Source organism: Triticum aestivum, chromosome 5A (assembly GCF_018294505.1).
Source record: "Triticum aestivum cultivar Chinese Spring chromosome 5A, IWGSC CS RefSeq v2.1, whole genome shotgun sequence".
Taxonomy (NCBI): Eukaryota; Viridiplantae; Streptophyta; class Magnoliopsida; order Poales; family Poaceae; genus Triticum; species Triticum aestivum.
The window spans coordinates 600,156,519-600,169,813 of NC_057806.1; the positions used below are offsets into that span (position 1 = coordinate 600,156,519).

The 13,295-nt window shown below is 49.6% G+C and overlaps 1 long non-coding RNA gene across 2 annotated transcripts in view; it reads left to right on the forward strand.

Moving 5' to 3' along the window:
- The first annotated feature begins 1,650 nt into the window (after positions 1-1,650).
- The window catches only part of LOC123105183 (uncharacterized), a 38,435-nt gene continuing 26,790 nt past the window's right edge, over positions 1,651-13,295 (forward strand). Inside the window, exons 1-2 of one of the 2 annotated variants that reach the window (XR_006450729.1) lie at positions 1,651-2,171; positions 3,931-4,513. This is a non-coding gene — a long non-coding RNA (uncharacterized lncRNA). Of the gene's footprint in view, positions 2,172-3,930; positions 4,514-13,295 lie in introns of those variants that run through there. The other variant, XR_006450728.1, reaches the window with a different exon arrangement.

Consider the following 13,295-nt stretch of genomic DNA (forward strand, 5'->3'; position numbering starts at 1 on the left):
GGATTCCAGCCCCTTCTTAGTGCGCCACACGGTCACGATGAGCATGATTTAGCTCTGCCATCGGGCAGTGTCCAGGAGATCGCGCCGGCAACCGCTCCGACCCTCAATTCGGAGCCAGTTGCGCCATCCATGGACGGGTGGATAGACCCCGCCACGGAGGCCGCACTCTCATCGGCGATCGAGCCGAGTATCGACCTTACCCTTCACGGGAGCCGTGACGCCGAATTACCGGGTTCCTCCCCGGCCACGGACTCCGAACCGCCTGCGCCTGTGCCTATCGAATCCGATTGGGCGCCGATCATGGAGTTTACCTCCGCGGATATTTTCAGCACTCGCCCTTAGGTGACATACTGAACTCATTAAGGTCTCTCTCCTTGTCAGGAGAGTCCTGGCCGAAGTATGTCCGGCAGGATTGGGACGCGGATAACGAAGAAATTCGCCGCCCACCCACCACCCACTTAGTAGCCACTGTCGACGACTTAACCGACATGCTTGACTTCGACTCCGAAGACATCGACGGTATGGACGACGATGCAGGAGACGAATAGGAACCACTGCCCACAGGGCACTGGACGCCCAATTCATCATATGATGTATACATGGTGGACACACCCAAAGAAAACGACGACGAGGAACAGAAGGACGCAGCGAAGGGTTGTTCCCTCGAGAAGCAGTCAAAGCGGCGGTGTAAGCGCCGCTCCAAATCCCGCCTCGGCAGAAACAACAGTCGTATAGACCCAGCGATAGAGCAGGGTGAACCATCGCCCGACCAGGGCAACACGGAGAATCAAACCGAACAACCCGACCCCGTCGAAGATAACAGTCCGGACGATATCACATCGGACAGGCACCCGGAGCAACAAAATGCCCATCAAAGGCTGGTTGCCACTACGATGAGTCTGAAAAAGCAAAAGCAAAGGCTCAGGGCTGCACAAGACACACTCAGAATCAGATGGAGTGAAGTACTCAAGCATTTGAGGTGTTTTCGTCTGACTCGTATTACTCATCTCAATCAAAATCAGAATGTGGTTAGTGTTTTTTTTTGCTAAATTTGCTAGAACTGCGAGTAGAAATGTCGTTTGGTCGGCCTCCGAACTTAGAGAGGTTACTGATTTATGTAAGGAGGATTGTAATTTTGAACTTCTATGAGTAATACAAGTTCTACCGACAAAAGAGTCAAACCGAACACGCCAGATTGAAAATGACCAAAAGGCATCCATAGAAAAATGAATTTATTGGATGGTTGGATAGTTAGGTGGACAGTGGTATCCCGAGCACACCAAGGTTCAAGTCCTGATGCTTGCATTTATCCTAAATTTATTTCAGGATTTTCGACGATGCGCGTTTAGTGGGAGTAGACGTTTCCGTCGATGACTTTGTAAAATCTCAAGACGATATGTCAGCTCAGTCTTTGGAGGTGCTCATAAATGTAGGGTGTGTGTAGTTCATAGGGGTGAGTGTATGTGCGTATATATGAGTGGTTGCGTCTGTACTGTGTTCAAAAAGAAAAATGAATTTTCCAACACGTGTATTTTTTAAGTGTATGTGCGTATATATTTGTTCTTTTTTACAACTAATGCGTGCAGTACTTGTTACTTGACCAAAAGGGCTATCGATCAAAAAAAAGAACAAAAGAGACACACCCGATGCTCCACCTCAGTTCTCCACACCTGATGCTTCATCGTTGTGGCAACAGCTCTCTCCCCACCGCTCCCCATTTCATGGTGGCCACAGCTCTCTCTCTCTCCCTCTCCCTCTCTCTCTCATCAGGCCGCCTCTCCCCTTTGTCCCCACCGCCGGCGCGAGGTCTCGCACTCCCCCGCTCTTCTCAGCTCCTCCTCGTCGAATTGGTCGCTGAAGTGCCCGAGGATCCGCTCGAGCTCGGCATGCTCGCGGGTCGACCCAGTGCTAGGCGCTGACGGAGGCGGGCGCGGAGGCGCGAGACTCATCTCCACTGGATCGTCTGCCGTGGCAATCACGCGTCCTTCCTCTTCGTCTCGCTCGCCCGGCTCCGCTCGTCCGCGGCTCCCACCGCCCTGCGCGGCTGCGCTGCGTGCTGCCCAGGTGCAGCGGCAGCAGTGCCGCAGCGGCTGGTGCCCCTGCAACTGCAAGTCGACGCCGGTTGTTTATTCCCCACTTCGGCACTCTGCTATGCTTATTTCCGATTTGAGGTACTCCCGATTCCCCACTTTTGCTATCCTAATTGCTATCCATTCCAGTACCGTACATATGTAGCTTACCAGTTTACCAGTAGGAAAGCATGTTTTTAGAAATTCAGGGTCAATTTTTGAAATGCAAAGCAAAGAGGGTCAAGAGAAGCATAATAGGATAATGCGGGTTCACATAGATGTAGTACTCTGTCACTATCAGCTAGCTCAAAGTATGTACGACTATAGGACAATGCAGGTTCACATAGATGTAGTTATCTGTCACTATCAGCTAGCTCTAATTGAATTTTTTTGGAGCAGTTCCATTTGCAAATAGACCAGCTACAAGGGCACACACATACGCACACGCGCACCCTAATTGAGATATCATATTACAATGGTAACAAATATGTTAGTATTTCTTACATGCTGGCAGCTTAAGCAAGCACCTTGCGCTATTAACTTCAGCTAGATGTAGTAATCTGTCACAAGAGCGTGACCAGTTCAGACCACCATATAAAAGAGCGGTACCAGCAGCAGACTTCAGAGGAAAGTTGATTTTATCCCTAAATAAGATGCTCCATTTGACATGCTCTAAATGGACTAATGAAATAATCTAGAACACCTCTGCAACTCTGGGGATTTTGTAATTAACTGCATATTGTACAAGGTGTCAAATATGTGATTTAAGTAAAATATAGAGCAATGGAAGTACAAGTGATACGCCTGAATAAAGCATAACCTACAAGAATCACAAGGGCTAAAAATTCAGAATGCAGAAAATCTACATATGCCAAGAAGGTCACTCACCAATAACCATGTGTACTTCCATACTGCGTAAACAGGGGATAAAAATTGTTTGATCTGCAGTTAATCACCTAAGCATTGGGTTAACACAGTGGTGCTACTTTTCTTTTCCGTCCAAAACAGAACCATCATGTCTTGAGTTTCCTGAAAAACAGTAGACATGCATATGAATCCTAGTACTAATTAACAACTAATAAAAGATGTCGATCAAGCTTCAGAAACTTAGCGGCTGCATATTGAGTTCCATCATTGTTTTCCTCGAAACCACAATCCATAACACCTGCATATATCTCACCTGGAGTATTATTAAATACCCGTCTTCTTGCCCTCGAGTATATATCACCTGCAAAATAGGACATGTGCTACTTAGAAAGATTCTGTTTTTTATCTGACAAAGCACTGAATCAAATAATTCCTTTGCCCATGAGTCTAGGTTTCTAAAAATTTACTGAGAAGGTCAAAAAAAGTGCAGCATTTGTAGGACATGCCAACACAGAAAAGTAAACATGTAACAGAAGTGGGAAGGAGGGAACAAGGATGATGGTATTTATATGGAGGTTATGGAGCTGAATTTCTCCCTCTGACGTCCGGTTATGGGATAACCAATCTGCGGCAAGTTGAAAGAGGGGCCTCTGTTCCGCCGTTTGTTGGGAAAATTTGCTCTTATGTAAGAACGCAGTTAGATTAGAAGTTGTGAACACAACTTGCCGCAGAGCTTAATCCATGATTTGCCGTAGAAAAAAATACATAGCCTAGCATAGGTGTTCTAGAGTACATAACCTACCAGAAAAAATATCTGGAGGCAGAGGAGAAAGGATCAGACATTAGCGAAGAAAAGGGGCTAACCTTAGAATCATGTTTTTTCAGTGGAAGTTTATCTCATGATTCATACTCATCATCCTGTGTCCCCTCCCTGGTTCGCCACTTCTGATTACTGCAACTTCTTCCTTCTTCTCCCTGTCTGCTAATCTAGCAGGAAGTGGCGGCCATGGTCTAGTAGGAAAATGTGGCCACGAACCCGCAAAAGACGGCGGCCAGCCTGGACCGCAGCAGCTGCGACGGTGATCTGGCCAGGAAGAAGATTGGCAGTCATGATGGAAGGTCCAGTGGAGCTTTGGTCCATGGCCATGGCGTCCTGCACGGGGACGGAGAGAGGGAGAGAGAAAGGAGGAGGAGGGCGCTGGGCACGACTGACCGACAAAGGAGGTTGGCGACGGCTTGCAGGAGCGCAGGCGGCGACGGGAGGCGGGGTGAATGGGGGGGAAGCGCACGGGAGGAGGGAAGGGAGGAGCGGCGACGCGAGGTTTGCTGCTGATTCATCCGGAAATTAGGAAGTTGCGGGCGAGGCTGCGGGGATCTGTAGACGCGGGGCGCGGATGATTAGCAAACGACGGCGTCTGCCAGGCAGAACATTTAATCTCAGACGTTGATTGAGATGGCAGATTATGGATGTAATATGGTCAGTAGGATGTGTTTAAGTTGATTTGATCGAAGGGTCCGGGTTACCCCGTGTACAGTTTGTTGTGTGGCTTTAGACAAAATTATGTTTGCTCTTTTAATAGTAGTATAGATATAGATATAGATATAAATCAACATTCAACCGATACAACCAGCTTGCTGCGGCCGCAACACAAACAAGCCCAAAAGAAAAAATAAAATAAAAAAGAAATAAATGCCGACGCTGGCAGCTCAACTAAGCAAAGATGGCCGACACCCGTTGCACCCTCCAGAGAAGTACCGCTCGCCAAGCACTCCGAAGTCTTGCGTACCAAGCAACATCTTCATGAAGAAATGCAACAACGACAACGCTGCTGCCCGAACAAGTCCTAGGGTTTCCCCTGGTACGCGGATGTCAGTGGGGAAGGGGTATCACCGACGCCCCTCAGGAGGGACCGGCAACGCCCACGGACGCAGCCGCGCCGGTGGCGAACGAGCCGCCAGAGATTTCTCCTGCCCCGAAACCACCATCGCCACCCCAGACAAACGGAAGTGCACCGCCCAACATGCCACCCACCAGCCCGTGCCACCACAGATACCGCACCATCATCACCGTCTCAATGAGGCCACCAACACGAGACCTGGAGGTAGGACGAGAAGACACCGGGCTCGGTGGCACCGCAACGCAGCCGGCAGGAGGGAACAACCTCCACCGCCGGGCGGAGCCGACCGGACATAGCGATAGGGACTTGCCAGGCCACACCGGCCCGGCCGGACCCCAACGGGTCCGGACAATCCCTGCAGCCACGCTGCAGCACATCGGCTGCCTCGCCTCACCACTAGGGAGCTACGTCGTCGCGCCCCGGACCGCAGGCCCACCCCAGCCCAGATGGGACCCAAAAGGGCCCAGATCTGGGCCGAGCGGGCGCCGCCGGCCAGCCGCCCATCGCGCCGCCTCGTCAAGAGCACCCGAGGCCCGCAGAACTCCGTCGTCGGGCCCCACCTTCGCGAGCCGAACAGCACCGCCGCCGGGCAGGAGGGAGCCCCGACTTCCCCTCCAGGCGTGCGGGGAATGGACGTCCGCCGCCGCCGGCGCCATCCGGGCACACCGAAGGCCGTTGCCGGTGGCGGCGAAGGGAGATGGAGAAGGAGGGGGTCGAGACAGGGAGGCGGGCAGGGGGTGCTCCGCTGCCTCGCGGGGCGACGGGAGCGCCGGGGGAGGGAGGGGAGGGGGAGAGGGAGGTAGGCCGGAGGGCGCGCGCGACGGCGGCCGGCGCCAGCGGGAGGGGGCGCATGGGGGGAGCAGGGGAGGAACCCTCAGGTTAAATTTACCCGACGACGTCTTTACCCGTCAGTGGGTTCACGTGGTAGCTAGCATATGGCCAGCCCTATACATTTTCTGGATACCTGGATTCAGGAGCGTAGAGTGCAACGCCAGGGAGCGCTACAAACGGGGAGATCCGAAATTTCTTCAGCATTTTGCCGGCCGCCTGCTCTTTGCAGAAGGTATATTTTTTGTCTCCGCAAAAAACATTTATATGTATTGTATTGAAACTTAGATGTACTTTATATGTTTTCAAACTCTGCCTCTCCCTCCACACGTCGATCCCATGTACACATGCTTAAATTAAATTTCAAATGAAGTTTAAGTTTTAAAATGCACACGGCTAACAATTGAACAACATATTCAACATTGATCTTGTTTCAAAGATCTCATGAGCCGTGAAGACAAAGTTGACAATCAAAACAGATTCAAAAATCAGGCATTCGGTTCAAAGTATATAACCATTTTTGTGTATGGGCCAAAAAATTAAACACATAAATTTATTGATGGAAGAATGTGATGTGCAATGTGGGTCAAATATAATAAACCATAAGGTTGCTTCCATAAATATGGTATAGTCCAATGTATGGCAAAATCTGGCACGTTGCATTTTTATCTAATGGCCCAAAACCTATTGGTGCACCTGGTGCACAGGATACGTTCTAACCATGGTGGTACTACGTAGCGTGGGGGCTCCGTTGCTGCCGCTGTTGTTGTGGTGGTGCAGGCCGCTGCTTTTTTGTTTCTGAACAGGACATCCGTCCGTCCGTCCTCGTAGCAGAAACAAGGGCCTACCCAGCACAGATGCTCTGGAGCGTAGCAACAATGGTGCACCGTGCATGCAGGGATCAGATCACGCTCTCGCACGCGCACGCTCGCCACTGTTGGTCTGTCCCTGCTCTCGAGAATTAATAGGGCCCGTGTCCGTGCCCGGGTCGTCTTACTGACGACGCTGTCGCGGCGGCAGCGGGTTCTGCAGCCGCGTGCGTGCGTGCGTCCTGATGCCGGATGATTGGGCACGCACGTAAAGAAGGCCCTGTTCATGTCTCCGGCACGGCGGCGACCGGCGAGGGCCACTGAAATGAAGGGCAGAGGGGGGAGCGGAGAGCGGAGGCCGAAGATCGAGGCATCGCCAGACGCTGCTGGGGAAACGAAGGCGAGCCTAGCTAGGAGTACTGAACTGACACGGACGCGTTCAAGTGGAAGCTATGTGATGATCAGGCAAAGTGTACGCTCTGGCGCACCACCACCAATAGCACGGCAGAAGGAACTACAAGGAAGACGTGGACTGCCCCATGAGGCATGCCCTTTCTACGATCAGCACGATGAGACGATCAATCACCTCATGGTGAACTGCACACTTTGAAAGAAAGTGTGGCACGGGATTAGCGTCGCGACGGGACGGCCGGGGCTGGAGCCGAGGGCCGACGACACCTTGTGCTCTTGGTGCGTTGGGCAAGAGCAGCGTGCAGAGAACCGGCGAACTATGCGAGCATTGTGCCTGTTAGGCACGTGGGTCATCTGGAAGCACTGGAATGATATCGTCTTTGACGGTGCGGTGCCCTCCGCCTTTCGGGTCATACGACGGTTCGATAGCGAGGGGAGGATTTGAAGGCAAGCAAAGACTCTTGAGAGGGGATCTCGACGGATTGTTTGCAGGATTAGCTAGGTATTCGAGAAAAAAGAACTGCAAGGAAATCCTGCAAACGTTGAGATGGGGGAAAATCATGCCGCATTTTCCATCTGGAAATATGAAAGCCAGCTCGCCTTCTCTTCTTTCAGCACACAATCATGTAAAAAAAAATAATCCCAACCCACAATAGACTAGTCTGTTGGCATTTTTTTATAGAAGAAAATTCCGTGAACACCAAGGGTTCGAGACAAGCCCCGAACATTGATGGGTTGACTGCGAATTTCCGCGCCTTCCAACTGAGCTACGCTCCATTCTCGCACGCAGTCATGTAGCACCACGGCTTCCAAACGTCCCAACCATTGTGATCTGAATGCCAATCCTCAGGAAACATGCAAGCTGAATAAACGGAACCCACACACACACACACTGACACACACATGAAAGCATTTCAGAGTTTTACAGTGGGGTCCTCAAAGCTGGGCCGAATTGGGTACAACCTTCCAAGCAGCTCTGCAACACGGAAGCCCATTTTGTCTTGAGGGAAGCCTATATCATTCTTCGCGTCCGTTCAGCAAAAGACGATACTCTTTGTCTAAAAAAAAGCAAAAGACGCCACTCTGGAGTATACTTTTGTTTCTTTTGTTAAACGGTCTTTTTTCATTATGTTTGGATTGCTTAACACGTGTCCCACATGATTTTAGTGAACGATCTACTTGAGACCCGAGCTGCACTTGAGATGATACAATTCTTCTTTTTACGGAAAAACTTTTAATCTATTCATCTTCAATCATGATAGTACAACGAACACTAAACATAATAAAAATTACATTCAGATCCGTAGACCATCTAGCAACGACTACAAATACTGAAGCGAGCCGAAAGCGCGCTGCTGTCATCGCCCCTCCCTTATCGGAGCCGGACAAACCTTATTGTAGTAGACAGTCGGGAAGTCGTCGTGCTAAGGTCCCATAGAACCAACACACCAGAACAGCAACCGCCGCGGATGAAGAGTGTAGATCAAAAGTATCCAACTTGAAGACACACGAACGAAGACGAACGACGAACAGATCCGAGCAAGTCCACCAAAGACAGATTCGCTGGAGACACACCTCCACACGCCCATCGATGATGGACTAGACTGGGAGACTTTTATTCCATCTTCAGGGAGCCGCCGACGCCTCGCCTTCCTGAGCAGGACACAAACCCTAACAAAGCTCGAAAAAAGGTATGAAAACAGAGCCCTCCCACCGGCAAGGGCCGAGATCCACTCCGTCTCCATGGCCCTAAGGTCATCGAAGACGGGACGGACTGGCGACGACGCTGATGGGAAGCAAAGAGCCCTAGTTTTGGGAAGGCGGCGGCTGGCTACGTTGAAAGCTTAGCTTTGACTAGCATTGTTTAGAACAGACACACATGTACTCCCTCCGCCCTATAATGTAGCTTTCAAAAACGTCTTACATTATTTTTGCCTCAATAGCCAACTACCGCTCCCTGGGAAGCGTCACATTTGTGAACGTTTCTTATGGCAAGTTCTTCAAACAACATGGCAATTTCTTCATATACACATGGTGGCAAATTTTGCAACAAGGATGTCGAAATTTGTGGTGTTCGCTTGAGGAATTGCCATGTTCTCTTCTCGCAACATAAAATGTCACGAGAAACGTTTGCAAATGCCACCCTCAGCGTGGAAGCTGAAGCGGAAGTCAGCGTACACCCGCCAGCGTGTGGCGTCTAGGTGCAAATGGTCCAGCGACCAGCAGAGAAGAGGCCGAGGACGTCGTCGTCTTTCGCGGTCAGTGGGCCGGCTCACGTGGCAGTAGCTATCATGGTACGTACCATAAGGGGGGCTCCATTGTTGTGGTGGTGCAGTCTTCTTTGCCTGACGAAGAAGACGTACGCGTCCGTCCACCTAGCCCAAGCGCACGGCCCTGGAGTGGAATGTAGCAACAGCGGTGCAGCACAGCCAGTCACATGAACCAACCACTGCATGCGAGGGGCCGTTGCTCGAATCAGATCACGCTCTCAAGCGCGCAGGCGCGCGGTTGCATGCAGGCTCGCCGTGTTCCTTTGGTGCTCGTGGTAGCGTGCCTGTATGATCCCGTGGCCGGGCCATCTATCTGACGCCGCTGTCTCGGCGGCAGCAGGCTATGCAGGCCCGCGCGCGCGTGCGCGCGTCCTCATGCTCCATGATTGGGCACGCACATAAAGAGGAGGTCCAGTTCATGTCGCCGGATGCCGCCGGAGCTGGGGCGGAGCATGATTGGCTGCCGCCGGAGAGCGGAGGCCGGAGATGGAGGCTTTGACTACACCCCGCGGGGGAAACGAAAGCGACTAGGCGAGCCTAAAGAGTACTCTGGATACCACAATTGAGATTTGAGAGAGACTCGTCGAGTGGAAGCTATGATCAGCCAAAGTGCACGCGCTGACGCGCCGCCAGCCCTGATAATTTGCTGGATTTTGGAGCGTATAGTACAGCACCACCGATACCACAGGAGAAGGGAAGAAAAATGGGAATGCTACAAATGAGTGGTGCTAGACTCTGGAGCAGAGGATTTGCTGGGTCAAGTGCTATTGCAGAGTGAGGTCGTCGTGCCTGTGCGGCAGCGTTACAGTAACACACGCAGAGAAGAGGGAAGCATTTCAGATCAATGTTGGGCCGAATTGGGTACAAGCCTCCATCGCGTGATCATCAATTCCCAGTTTTTGCATGTCCCGCAGCGGCCCACTGTCCCTAAACACGAGTACTTTGGTCAAATCTGCAACGTGGAAGACCATTTCCTCTTCCTTTTTGCAACAAAGGGAACACTTTTTTCTTTTCAAAAAAAAAGGGAACAGTTTTTTTTCATAACTAGTAAGCGGTGTAATCAGAACAGATGTTAGTAGCCGATACACGAGTTACCGCTGAGATGATGCAATCCAGGCACGCATGTCGTTGACTGACACGACCTGCAATTCAATTAACTGCACCAAAAAATGCCGCTAAATCAATCTGCTGCACAAACAAAATCATATTGAAACAACTGCATCCCTGTTGACTACATGAAAAAATAACGGTTAAATGAACTGCAAAAAAAATGCAGTTGAACAATCAATCCTTCTTTATTTCTAAAACAGGCTCATAATGCAACATTCACGTTAAGCCATGTCAATCTCAAAGAGCAGTCGCATGATTGTATTAACAATCAATAACGTCCATTAGATCTTGGTGGTTTGACCTATGTCCTTCGTTGAAAAGACAATTCTTAGGTGAAAAGATGACTCTTCGTGAAAAATTGCCTGTCACATCTCTCGGTGGAAAGACATCTCCGCCACCGGGTGCTCCTTCTTCTCAGCTAGTGCCCGCCCATACTCCCTCCCCTCCTCCTCCCACAAGAGGATGCGGATGTGGCCGACGTTGTTGGCCTCGTCTTCCTCCGCCAACGACTGCTCTTCCTATTCCTCTGTGTCGTCCTCCTCATTCTTTCATTCTTCATAACAACCTCTTCCTCCGACTTCTCCATGGCAGCTGTGAATTGCTCCTCCTCGTCCTTGTTGTTGTTCTCGGAGCTCAGCGAGTCGACAAGCACGACGTTCCCCGCCGGCACACCCCACCTCAGCTACCACGAGAAGGCATACTCATGGGTGGGAAGGCTCCGAACCATGGCGGAATTGAGCGGCGCGACGACAATAACGATGATTTGGGGTGTCAACGGCGGTGATTTTGGCGAAAACAAGTGGCAACGGGCAGGTGGGAGGGGGGTCGTACTATACTATGGCGGTTGATACCTTATTTTGAGTGAGAAGGAGGAGACGAGAGGTTGCTCAAATTTGCTATGGCAGTTAAACATTTGAGGAGCAGGGAAGGGGTAGCTATGGTATAACTTCCTTAAAAGGGAATCTTGTGACGAGTTAAAGAATTGAGGCAATGATTAGAGATGCTATAATCTTGCGTAACCTTCCATCTTGTCTACAAAAGGGAGGGCGCTCATTTTCATTTCGGGACAAATATGTAAGACAACCAAAGCAATGATTCTATGAAGTTCCTTATACAATCATACACTAGAAAAACCTTTGTTCAGATATTTGTTGTACCGTATAGATCTCTACAAATGTATTTAAGGATGTTAAATATGCAACACACACACACACACACAAAGGGATCGTACATGAATATCTACACACACACAGGATCTTGCAACTATGTTCCTTTTATTTTTCTCATATTTTTCATCTCTTTTTAATGCTAATTATCGAAAAAGAAAACTAAACTAAACTTCTAATACAAACTATAGTTTAAATTTAGCAAAATCACTTTATAACAAACCTATCTATAAAAAAACATCAAATTTTAATGTTTAGCGCTATTGTGTACAATAATGATAACTAAGAAAAAAGTAACTAAAATTGTGTGTCAATAAAATAAATGAAAATATAAAGTATAAAATTTAGTGCAAAAGTTTTTTAGATCGGCCCAAAAAACTAAGGTTGTTTTCAAATAAGCTGACAACTGAGGCGCCGATAAAATTACACACCAAATTTGTAAATATTATGCCGTGATGTATAGGATATGTGGCCATGTGTAACACCCTCGATGCGACTATATCTCCCACGTGTCGAGGCACGACTTAGAGGCATAATCGCATTGAAGGCATATGTCACAAGTTAGGCAATCTTCACAACATCCCATGTAATATAAATCATAAAGAGGAGATAACATAGTTGGCTTACACTCGCCACGTCAATCAAGTACATAAATAACATTACATCATCCAAACACTCATGGCCCGACTCCGGCGCCAAAATAAAAGATAACCCAACAAGCGACACGGTCCCAATCACCCCCATCTGGGCACCACTACTGATCATCGGGAAAGGAAACATAGTAACGTTGAGAGTCTTCGTCGAACTCCCACTTGAGCTCGTACGCGTCTCCTGGAGCGGAATCATCAGCCCTGCATCTGGTGTAATAGTAATCTGTGAGCCACAGGGACTCGGCAATCTCGCACCCTCGCGATCAAGACTATATAAGCTTATAGGTAAGGCAGGGTAAATATGTGAGTGGAGCTGCAGCAAGCGACTAGCAAGTATGGTGGCTAGCTTATACGCAAAAGAGAGCGAGAAGAGGAGGCAAAGCGCGAGCGAGAAACTAGAGAACAACCTGCGCAAACATTACTCCAACACCGTGTCCACTTCCCGGACTCCGCCGAGAAGAGGCCATCACGGTAACACACTCAGTTGATTCATTTTAATTAATTAAGGTTCAAGTTGTCTACAACCGGACATTAACAAATTCTCATCTGCCCATAACCGCGGGCCCGGCTTTCGAAAGTTCAAATCCCTGCAGGGGAGTCCCAACTTAGCCCATGACAAGCTCTCACGGTCAACGAAGGAATAGACCTCCTCCCAAGATGTTCCGATCAGACTCGGTATCTCGGTAATTCAAGACACTTCGAAAGGTTAAAACAAGACCAGCAACACCGCCCGAATGTGCCGACAAATCCCAATAGGAGCTGCACATATCTCTTTCTCAGGGCACACTCCGATTGTCTTAGGTACGGGTAGGCCAGCCCAGAGTTGCCCCTGGTGGCCACCGGCAGCTGACAGGTGGACCAACACTCAGAGGAGCACTGGCCCGGGGGGTTAAAATAATGGTGACCCTTGAGTCTGCAGAACCCAAGGGAAAGAAAATGCTAGGTGGCAAATGGTAAAACCAAGGTTGGGCATTGCTGGAAAAGCTTTAATCAAGGCGAAATATCAATGGGTTCCCATTATAACCCAACCGCGTAAGGAACGCATAATCCGGGAACATAACACCGATTTGACGGAAACTAGGGCGGCAAGAGTGGAACAAAACACTAGGCGAGAGGCCGAGCCTTCCACCCTTTACCAAGTATATAGATGCATTAAGATAACATAGCAATATAATGATATCTCAACAAGTAAATAAATGTTCCAACAAGGAACGGCC